General features: G+C 40.3%; 1 pseudogene; it reads left to right on the top strand.

Moving 5' to 3' along the window:
* The first annotated feature begins 705 nt into the window (after positions 1 to 705).
* Positions 706 to 6,866, top strand: LOC140597424 (FAS-associated factor 2 pseudogene; annotated as a pseudogene).
* Positions 6,867 to 12,204: the final 5,338 nt, after the last annotated feature.

Genomic DNA, 12,204 nt, shown 5'->3' with positions numbered 1-12,204 from the left:
ATGGACATAGAAAGAGCTGTTGACTGACAGGTTGTTGTTAGAAGAGCCTCGAAAATTAAGGAGTCAATCCCATTTACAATTGCACCCAAAAGCATAAGATACCTAGGAAGAAACCTAACCAAAGCGGTAAAGGATCTCTACCCTAAACACCACAGAAGGTTCCTGAAAGATATTGAGGAAGGCATAAAGAGGCACAGCTCCCCGCCTGCCCCCCTCCATGCTTCTCCCTGAGGCCCCGCTTGCTGGGGCTCCGTGCTATCCTGAGCTAGGGCCCTTCCTGTCTTGTCTTGTTAGAAGCCGCCCGCCCCCACCGCCCCCCCCCCCCAGCTTCTTTCTTTCTTTGTATCCACCTTCTACCTTTTTAGAAGGGAAAACCCTTCTCTTTAACTCTCAGGTCGCATTGGTAGGTGTCCAGGATGACTGGAAATTTATCTAGGTGGGTTGGCGGATCGGGGGAGTTGAGGACTCTACTCTCTGGCCTTCTTCCCCCTGTTGTCTCCTTTTTGTTTTAAAGCCCTTTCTGCGGATCCCTGGGTGGCTCAGCTGTTCAGCGCCTTCATTTGGCCCAGGGCGTGATCCTGGAGTCCCAGGATCGACTCCCATGTTGGGCTCCCGGCATGGAGCTTGCTTCTCCCTCCTCCTGTGTCTCTGCCTCTCTCTCTCTCTCTAGGACTATCATAAAGCAGTAGGACTATCAGCAGCAGTATGAGTTTTAGGTAAGACTTTTGTTATACTGTTGGAACTGCAATTAGTGGATGAGAAGGGCTCATACGTACTTAGCTAGTACCGGGCCATCTCTACACCATACTACTGTCTTCTCCACACAATTCCATAACTGCCTCAAAAAAGGAAAGGATATGCCAAACTTTTCTCTTGCTATGAAAAAGTTTTTTTTTTTTAAGATTTATTTATTTATTCATGATACACATGGGGGCGGGGGCGTGCAGAGACACAGGCAGAGGGAGAAGCAGGCTCCATGCCGGGAGCCCAATGCGGGACCCGATCCCGGAATTCCAGGATCACGCCCTGGGCAAAAGGCAGGCACCAAACTGCTGAGCCACCCAGGGATCCCCTGAAAAAGTTTTAATTGAAAACCAGGATTCTGGGCTGAATACAGCTTCAGCAGATTCCCCATTAAATTAGAAGGGGTTTTTCATTTAAGTCCTAGTGTTGATATGTCACTATGCTCTGTCACTTTGAAAAGCGATAGTGCTTTGTTATCAGCACTGAGCCCTGACAGGCTTTTGATGTAGACTTAGACTAAAATAGATTGCCAGAATGATGAAGGCGCTGCTTACCTTCTAACACCTCCAGGCTGTGGATGTGGGCAAAGGTGCTGACCTATTGCTCTGTCCAGCCCAGTGGGTTTGATCATCTCCAGCTGAATATTTTCACATTTTAGATTGTAAGTTGAAATTGTAGAAGGGTTGATAGGTTTTCAACAGAAGCATGAATGTTACTGATAGCATATGATTTATGCCATCTAGAGACTTAATTTCTTAGGCAAATTGTTAATAATTAATTCTTGCCCTTTAACTTATACATTCTATTTAGAAAGTCTTTAAAGAAAGAAAACCGTACTTGGTGAGTTATAGAGGAAGTTGGCCTGCCAAAAAACATAGTCATTCCTTGAATTAAACACCATGTGCCAACCTTCTGCCAAGCACTGAGTTAGGTGTTGCAAACAGAAAGACAATTAAGAGTACCCGTCCTCAAGCAGAGAGATATATACAGAGGTAGATACTTATAAAATAATGCAGCAAGTGAAATATTATGCATAGAATATTACTGAAGCACAAAAAGCAATTATCTTGATATCTCTTAGGAAACAGGTAACAGAAATAGTGCATGTGTAACCAGTATCCTTGTTCCTAATGACCAGATCAGCACATTCAATGTATAGCTGAATGTTTAGATTGATATGACATTACCTTTCTTGGCTAGGAACAAGATTTCTCTTAGGAGAGGCTGAACACGCATATTCAAATAGAGTTTGCTATCAGAAAAGTGGAAAGGTTTTTGAGGGCTCAGAATTAGTATTTCTTCTTACATTTGCCACCCCACCCCCAGACACGCACACAGTTTAACTCTCTGTACACCATAGTGTCCCATGCCTTTCTGCTGTTGGCCATATAGAAAATAAATACTTTTTGAAAAAGCTTTGCTCTATAACATTTCCAGGCTCCTTCATGTGGGCTCACTTTTCTACTCAGCATGTTTCTCTACATTAAACTCTGGTAGATATGATAAGCAAGTAGCTAAAGAGCATTTAAAAGAGTTTACACTGTGAATGGAAAAATACAGATTTTACTGCCTTTGTTGCCTTTTAAAACTAAACCTCTTCTTGAATGTATTTGTATAGGATTTTCATAGCCCTCCCCTCTGGAGCAATGTTTTAGCAATGCTGCTCTGAGTTTTAATCACTGGATATTTGGTTTTTTCTTCCACACTAATTTCAAATCACAAACTAACATTCAAATTGAAAACAGTAATAGGTTTACAGTCTTTCAATTTACTTTTAACTTCATGCTATCTAAAAAAAAAAAAAAAAAACTTCATGCTATCTTTTCAGAGCATCTGATCAAGTTTAACACCATTGGATAGTTTAAAACTCAGTTTGCAGTAATCCACAGCCCTCAGAAATATTTGACTTCTACCTAAAAGTAAATAAAGGTAAAAAGTCTCTACATCTTCAATAAAAGTTTTCAAAAATGAATCAGCCACATGTTTTGAGTCCCATCTCTGTGAGCAAATTTCCAGAATAAATCATTTCTGGGCTTGGCTGAATTCCAGAGCACTGCAGGTCTCAGTCCAGAGGGCTGCATATATATGCAGATTGGCCATTCAAAGTTAAGGAAATACCTGCTTTCTATATTTATAGATGCTGCCACTTATATTTTGCATTTTATATGATCATTTCCTTGTCTACCTTAAACTATTAAGTTCATGAGTATGGGAATCTCTTCATTGTATTTCCAGCCATAGCTCACTCAGTACCTAGACCAACAGTAGGCACTCAAGGAATACCTGCTAAATCGCCAAATCCCGTGTTTAGGACTGTGAGTGAATAATGGGAACAGAGTTGTACTCAGATGTTAAAGATGACTTCGTATATATTGATCCCTAGATATATGAAGTCAAAAATAACAACAATAAGGAGGGCTTAGATAACTAAAAGTGTTCCTAGAGTAGTATAGCAAATAGGTTCCAGGGAGCTTCATGGACGCTTTCCCCTACCTCACTTATTAACTGGCATTAAGGTGGGAATGTATAGCACAATGCTTCCTTTAAGCAACAAACTTTCAGAAGTATTGCTCCAAGACACAACTCACATAGCAAATAAAGTATAATGTCTTAGAATGGTCTTTAGGACCTGAATTTCTAATTGAGATCTTGTTTTAACATTTTCCTAACTCACACACACACACACACACACACAAACAGGGCATATGCAATATATACTTCTGTGTGTGTAGGTATATATATAAGAAATAGCAATGCTATCTATATACAATTGATACATATACTAATATATATGAGTAACTATATATTTATACATTATATAAGTAACATGTTTGTAATATTTAAATATTACATATGTGATATCTATGTAATACAAACTTATTTATTATAGAAGTCATAACTAAGTTATTAAGCTGTTATCCCTTTTGACAATAAATATCATCTCTCTTGGTCTTACTTACTCTCTATTTCCCAGTTGGGCTTTTAGGCATTTGATGGTGAGAGAATGAGTTAATTTTACCTCTCTAAACAAAGCCAACTGGGAAATGGCTTGGATGCCACCATGGAGGTAATAGAAGATGCCCAATTTTGGTAAATAAAAAACATGTGACTAGATGTCTCCTCATTATTTCAATATTGTATAAATAATACTCTTAAAAATATCAAACAGATCATAAGAATATCTTATAATATTTCAACTCCAATTTTATAGAGAAACACAAATTGTAGCTGTCAGAATGATCCTCTTTCCTAAGCAAAACAACTAACGTAGCAACAAGGTGTATGAGGAGATCAGCAATTTATAAAAGGACTACCTTTTGCTTCTAGTTTTAAATTCTTCACTGGGTCAAACTGTGACTTCATGGCTACTTATTTAATGTGTGTTTGTGTGCATAGGTCTGTGTTTTCTTTCCAGTTATGTTGCCAGTTTATTCAGCAATTTTACCATTTTGACAAAGCTTATGGATTTAAGACGTTTTATAGCAGAATTATTTATTATGAACAAAGTTTCATCTTAATAAAGATGTACTTGTATGGACAAGTACATTTTAATTTTTTCAAGATACATTAATGAAAAAATATTCTGGATCTGTTTTCATTCTTTCTTTTATTCTACACTCCTTCCCCACAAAAAAGTATGCACATATACATAATTATTTTTTACATAATTATTAAGACAAAATTAATATGATTCAGTCAGAGTTCAGGTATGACATTTGTTAATTCATATGGCTAGTGCTCGAAAGGAAATATTATTTATATAAAGGTAGTCTTATAGGGCTAAGCAACAAAAGAAAACCGAATTGAATATGGCAAATAACATGGAATTAAGTACTGTTTCAAGCGTAATTTTTTTTTAAATGTGGTCATTCTGCACTGTTATTCATTCTGTTCAAAGAAAAAGCAACCTTGAGTAATGTATTTTTAAAATCAGCAACTTAATTAGAGGAAAATTTTTAAACAGGCAAAACAAAACAAAACACCCAGAGTATGAAAATCAAAACAGGAAATTACGTTACAATAAGAGGTAATCAAATCATTCCTTTAAGAAGCGTAGAGGCGGCGGCCAAATGGCAGCGCCTGAGGAGCCGGATATAACCCAGGAGCAGACAGAGAAACTGCTGCAGTTTCAGGATCTAACTGGCATAGCAACTATGGATCAATGCTGCCATCCCTTGGAACAGCATTACTGGGACATAGAGGCTGCTGTACAGGACCGATTGAATGAACAAGAGGGTGTGCCAGATGTTTTCAACCCACCTCCATCCTGACCCCTGCAAGTTAATACAGTTGAGCACAGGCTCTACAGTTAGGCTATTGCAAGACCACAGCCAAGGGGGCTGCCTGGATGGGGTTATTACTTAATAATGCTTCCATTCCGATTTACCTACACAATACTTGATATATTTAGGTTTGCCCCTCGCAGCTGGGTCACTGACCCCGTTGGGGACATTGTTTCATTTATGCTCTCTTTTGAAGAGAAATATGGGAGGGCACACCCTGCCTTCCACCAGGGAACGTACAGCCAGGCACTTAACGATGCCAAGCGGGAGCTTTGGTTGCTTTTGGTTTGTCTTCATGGAGATGATCCCCAGGACTCCGATGAGTTCTGTTGCAACACACTCTGGGCCCTGAAGTTATTTCCCTAATAAACACTAGGATGCTTCGCTGGGCATGCTCCGCAAATAAACCTGAGGGATATAGGGTCTTGCAGGGTTTAGGAGGGAACACCTATCCATTCCTGGCCTTGATTATGCTGAAGGATCAGAGAACGACTGCAGTGGGACCCGATGACCTTATTAACCAGCTGACATGTATCATGGATGCAAACCAGACTTACCTCGTGTCAGAATGCCTTGAAAGGGAAGAACGAAATCAGACCCAGGTCCTGCGACAACAGAAAGACGAGGCCTATCTGGCCTCTCTCAGGGCTGACCAGGAGAAGGAAAGGAAGACACGGGAGGAGCCAGAGCTGAAGGGGCGCAAGGAGGAGGAGGAGGTGCAACAGCAAAAGTTGGCAGAGGAGAGAGGTGCGCGGAATCTACAAGAGGAAAAGGAGGGGAAGCTGCAGTATCTGCCCCCAGAGCCTTCCCCTGATGACCCTGAAAGTGTCAAGATCATTTTCAAATTAGCCAATGATTCTCGAGTAGAGAGATGATTCCACTTTTCACAGTCTCTAACAGTAATCCATGACTACTTCTTCTCCTTGAAAGAAAGCCCTGAAAAGTTTCAGATTGAAGCCAACTTTCCCCGGCGGGTGCTGCCTTGCATCCCTTCAGAGGAGTGGCCCAACACCCCCACACTTCAGGAGGCCAGACTTAGCCACACAGAAGTTCTCTGTTCAGGACCTGAAAGATGAATGACATTTTTCTTCCCTCTCCCCTCCTAATCCCTAAAAGAAATGGAGAAACAAACAAACAAACAAAAACCGAGAGAGAAATTCATATTATTATTATAATACAATATTTTTTTTAAGATTGCTGTATCCTAAGGGAGGATCAGAAACCATGCAGCCCAAAAGAGTCACCACCTGTGTGTGTGTGTGCGAAGGTCAGCAGTGAACGTTCCCACTGGCAAGCCCACCCTTCCCTACTGCCTCTGCACCACACACCTTCCAAAGAAAGGTCGAAGGACTTCGACCCAGTCATTGTCCCAACTGGGGAAGGGGACATTCCCACTAGTTCTCATTCATCCTTGCTTTTATGAAAAATAAAAGTGGAAAAAAACATCTATCAACCAGCTACTACTGCAGCATCTCCTGACGACTTGCTTCTCCCACCACCAGAGAAGAGGCACAGAAGAGAGATGTTCCTTGAACTTCCCACATTTTATGAATAACTTCTAAATGTTTTTTGTTGCTTTGTAATGACCAAAGGAATGAGACTGACAATGTTGTGCCCCTAAGTAATAAGCAGGTCAGCACAAGGTGGGTGCAGCCCAAAATAGTCAGTCCTGCTCTGCTTGTCCAGGGGTAGGGGGTTTTGTTAAATTTCCTGAGTCCCACAACATAGCTGGGTTTTTTTTTTTTAACTTTATTTGATAAAGAGCCAATTCTTAAGCCCATGAATTCATGCTCTGGGCTCCTTAGCCCACAAGAGTGTAATAAAGGTGACCTGGGCTGGTTTGTGCTTATTTTTGCCATTGTCCCTCTCACATTCCTAGAGAGGTTGTTCTTTTTGGTCCAACTCTTGCTGTCCTTTCTTACCATCTATGCGCCTCGCTTGGAGTATTGGGAGAAATCTGGAGTTCATTGCCCCACAAAGTCTCTGTACAGATATCCCCATATATGCAGTGTGAACTCTGTGTATACTCATTAACTGCAGTTGTCCCTTGGAATCTGTACTAGATGGTTACTATGCAATCTGAACCAAAGGATAGCAGCTCTTCATTCCTCTTCTGATGTGTACGTGCTCTTCCTGCCCAGCCCCGAGTGTTCCTGAATTGCCAATCTTGGTGCCTTATCAAAGGACTAGCAGGGTCAATGGTAGAACCAGCAGAACCCCATGATGGTGCCCTGCCTGTATCAGTGGGAGAAGTGGGTGGTGGTGGTGGTGGTGGTGGTTCAAGGATAGAACTAGAAACCTTGAAGGGAGCCAAGACAGAACTCCAGGTGTGTGTAAACTGCTGGAAGGTACAGTTAGTTTCTGATATAGCCACCTGCTGGAGGCAGGTTTTAATCCTCTCCCTCTATTGCTGTTTTGAGGTAATAGGGGTTTTTTAACCTCTGGATGGATGTCCCTTCTTTGGTTGAGTTTATGGTAATGGGTACATGGGTCATGCCATGTATTATTAACAGATGTCAGCATGAGCTGGCAAATATTCCAAAGTGTTCTATAGCTAGACTGGTGCAGACTTGTAACACAGCAACCTACTGAAGTAACTGGAGCCTAGCATGCTTTGAGGCCAGGCTTCATATCAAGATAAAACATAACGTGGTAGATTTGCAGTCTCCAAAGGCTTTCTCTCTTGCTTCCCTAAAATCTAAGGGCAACTCTTTCTCTTTTAGGTAGCAGTGATGTACGTGGCTTCTCCTCTGCATCCCACAGTGGTTGGGGTAAACATGGGTAAGGGACAGAATAAGGAACCTCACAAGGCACCACCTAGGGAGCCCGGGAATTACCCAGTGGTCTTGGCACAGATGTCTAAAACACCATCTCTAGGAAAATTTAATTTAATTCTGCTCCTCGCTGCCGATTATTCCATTTTGTTTACTGCTGCCTCAAGGCCAGATGAGTGGGAAGTCACTGTCTATTGGCATGAAAGGTATCTGGAATGGATACCAGGATAAAGCATGTTCTCTATTCAGCCTTATGTGAAGTCTGCTTCATGCTTACAACCATGCAAAGAGGAATTTTCCCACATAACTTTGAGTCTCCCTCCCTGTCAAACTCATAGCTATTTCCCCGGCAGTACACAGAAGGGCAGGATTTTAAGGGCCTTCTCTAGGTTGGGTATTGTTTTGGGTGTTTTGCCCACACATCTTTGGGAAGTTGTAAAACTTTTTCCTTAATTCAGTCTGCATCTTATTCTACAACGTGCACGTTATGTCTCTTGGCCTTTCAATACTTGTTCAGGGAAGGAGGTCAGATGCCAGACTGTTAAGAAAAAGTGTATGTCGGTACGGTTCTTGGGATGGCCTACCCATTTACTTTAGGTTTCAGGAAGTTTTATCTGAAGCACATGTTCCTTCCTAGTCCATGTGGAAACAAGCCTGCTTTGCTCAGACCCCATTCCTGTCTCCTTACCGTAGGGCTGCTGCATAGGTGTCATCTCCCTTCCTCCTCCAGGAAGGATGCACATTTTGTCACTTAAAGCCAGTACAATCTGTTACTCCCAAGGACCTCGGAACTCCATGGGACCTGCAAGGGAGAAAATACTGAGAAGCCGATGATCTGCAAGGATTCGCTCATTTCCAGATCACCTCCGGGTTGTTTCAGCTGTTTATCAAACAGCAAGCCATCAGCCTAAAAAAAAAAAAAAAACACTTGTTTCAAGTTCTCTTCTGCATCCCAAAACTGACGTTGTAGATTCAACTGAATGACATGGGAAATGACCAAGCAAAGATACCCAGTTGGAGTCCGTTGAATTTCTGCAGTTAGTGGGGCATTTCTGGTCTTTTCTTCCACTTCTGCAGAATTTCCTGCAGCAAATACTTCTTTTGTCCTTGCTTGCCTCCACTGTGATGTTTGGACAAAAAATGATCAGAGAATATCTCTTAAAAAATAATAAGGAACCTAGAATCTTCAGCTGAGCAGTCATTATGAAAATTGCTAATGGTGCCAAGGCCAAGGAAAGAGTTTCAGAAAATAACTGTGGGAGGAAAGAGTGATAACCCCCAGAATGCAAAATCAGGGGAGTATTACCTGGTGCTTGAACAAGGAGCTCCACTTTGCAACTGTTTCTTTTTTTTTTTTTTTTTTTTAGGACTTGTGAGGAATGCAGCAAACAGGAAATCCCTCCACAAAAGATGCAGTGTCCCAACTTGGTACTGCGCCTGAATAGTTTAAGTGATAATTTACTGAAGAAATCTAGTGTACTTTAAATTTTTTTCATAAAAGTTCCCATTGTGTTGTAGGTTAACATTAAATGTTTTATACAAAAAAATCATTTTTAATCATTAATGATTAAATCATTCTGGTAAAAGATTAATATCAATGTAGTATGAATAAGCCCATTATAAATAGCATGTTGTCTGAAAATGGAAAGAAGAGTTTAGATACATGAACCTGAAAGTCATCACTAGAAACCATTAAGATACCTAGAATTTTCATCTGAATTCACTCATTCTTAATTGATCATTTATCTATCACCAGTAGGTTGGACTTTTGTGGGGTTTGGGATAAAAAAAGAAAAAAGAAAAAAAAACAAACTCTCCTTAAGTAACTTTCATTCAATCAAGAGAAAGAAAAAATATAAACAGGTAATAGCAACATTCTCTATCTGTATACAAAATGCTTATAGATGCTACTTATTTATTATATGCCCATGTCAGAATTTGTTTTTTTAAATTTTTTTTTAATTTTTATTTATTTATGATAGTCATACAGAGAGAGAGAGAGAGGCAGAGACATAGGCAGAGGGAGAAGCAGGCTCCATGCACCGGGAGCCCGACGTGGGATTTGATCCTGGGTCTCCAGGATTGCGCCCTGGGTCTAACGCAGGCGCTAAACCACTGCGCCACCCAGGGTTCCCCCATGTCAGAATTTGTATACATAAACCAAGTCAGGGATGCTGGCCACCTCTTTGAAGTTTTTCACCATTTTACCCAGCTCTTCATTCTTTTTTTTTTTTTTAATTTTTATTTATTTATGATAGTCACAAAGAGAGAGAGAGAGAGGCAGAGACACAGGCAGAGGGAGAAGCAGGCTCCATGCACCGGGAGCCCGACGTGGGATTCGATCCCGGGTCTCCAGGATCGCGCCCTGGGCCAAAGGCAGGCGCTAAACCACTGCGCCACCCAGGGATCCCCCCAGCTCTTCATTCTTGTTTGATAGTTATTAAACACCTGAGGGGAAGAATCTAGTAAAACCAAAATATTTAAATAGTCACACAATGGTCATTTTGACAGAGATGTTGCTGGTCATAAACCAGTCATGTGGGGATCCCTGGATGGCTCAGCGGTTTAGTGCCTGCCCTTGGCCTAGGGCGTGGTCCTGGAGTCCCGGGATCGAGTCCTGCGTCGGGCTCCTGGCATGGAGCCTGCTTCTCCCTCTGCCTGTGTCTCCGCCTCTCTCTCTCTCTTGTCTCTGTCTCTGTCTCTAATGAATAAATAAAATCTTAAAAAATAAATAAATAAACCAGTCATGTGAATTACACCAAGTTATTTTGCAGCTGATTATACAGCTGTAAGTACTTCTTTTAGTGATTGCATCAAGAGTACTAATATATACATCTGGATTGGAAGACTGAGATGCAGTATTGAGGTGGAAGGCTTATTTGAAATCCATCTGCTATGGATTTTAACTTCACCAGGGTGGTAAAATGATCTGAACCACATAATCTACTCTAGTATCTTCTCCTAGTTTCATAGGGAACAGCAGGAGAGATACAAAGTTGCGAGAAATCCAAAGTTGGAAACCTTTTCATGTAGTGTTCCTGAATCTCAAGGAAATCCAGCTTATTAGTTTCAAAAGAATCTTTCAGCCACTACTGCATCTGTGCTTCCATCTGGGTGGGGACCTAACTGAAATGTGATTCCATGTTGGAAACCAGTATACAGAAAAGTCAGTTCCCAGCTTCAGAGGAGATTGGCAGAATACAGTTTGGATCCAGGTTCAGTAAGTACAATTTGCTAGTTTATTTTAGTTTCCAAAGCCATCCAACTTTCATTTGCCCTGGCTCTTGATGTTTTAGAAACTTGGCAATAGAATGATCTTATTAAATAGATCCTCCCCTCATATAAGCATCTTCAGATTGAAAGGCCACATAAATTTTGTTTTTCAATTCTAAACGCATACAAGATTTTTATCTGTCCCATTATGGATCAGACTTACCTTTCGTTTCTCCCTAGCTCTCCTGTATTTTTTTCTGTATTCATTTAGATTTAATTTTTTTAAGGCAAGAACCATGTATAAGGTGACTTATTCATGTTCAAAATCTTAGTACTTAATACAAAATCTGGCATATAGTCATTAATCAATAGCATTATAGTTAATAATACATATTATGAGGAAAACATTTTCTATTAACATAGATTACTTTTCAGGCCTATCATATATGACATATATATGTATATACACATGTATACACATATCTGTGATACATATCTCTCTATATGTTACAGTAATAATTGGTATGTGAAGTTGTACCTGCACATATATATATAATCTCTATCAGATTCCCTAGCCATAATATCAACACAGCAAAGAATACATCTTAATAGAAAGATTTATGATTAGTAAATTAAACAGAGAATGGCAATATGACCCAGCAATTTCACTCCTAGGTATCTGCTCAAAAGAATGAAAACTATTACTCAAACAAAAAATTGTATGTAGATGTTCATAGCAAAATTCACAATAGCCAAAAGGTAGAAAGGATGCAAATATCCACCAACTGAGGAACAGATAAACAGAATGTGACATAATACATACAAAGAATATTATTCAGCCATAGAAATAATGAAGTCCTAGCACATGCTACAACACGGATCAAGCTTGAAAACTTTATAATGAGGGAAAGAAACCAGTCATAAAAGTTACATATTATATGATTCCATTTATATCAAAAATCCACCCTGACACATACATAGAGACAGGAAGAAGATCTGTGGTTGCCAGGGGCTGGGCTGGGCACGAAGTGATGGGAAGATAATAGTTGGTTTCTTTCGGGGTTGATAGAAATGTTTGGAGCTAGATAGAAGTGATGGTTTTCACACATTGTGAATGTAAAGTAAATGCTAAATTTCACATTTGAAAGTGGTTAAAATGGTAAATTGTATGTGTATTTTACCATAACAAA

The sequence above is a fragment of the Vulpes vulpes genome, unplaced genomic scaffold (genome assembly GCF_048418805.1).
Source record: "Vulpes vulpes isolate BD-2025 unplaced genomic scaffold, VulVul3 u000000740, whole genome shotgun sequence".
In the NCBI taxonomy this organism is placed as follows: domain Eukaryota; kingdom Metazoa; phylum Chordata; class Mammalia; order Carnivora; family Canidae; genus Vulpes; species Vulpes vulpes.
Note: the sequence above shows the minus strand (reverse complement) of the source record. Positions and strands in the feature narration are given on the sequence as shown.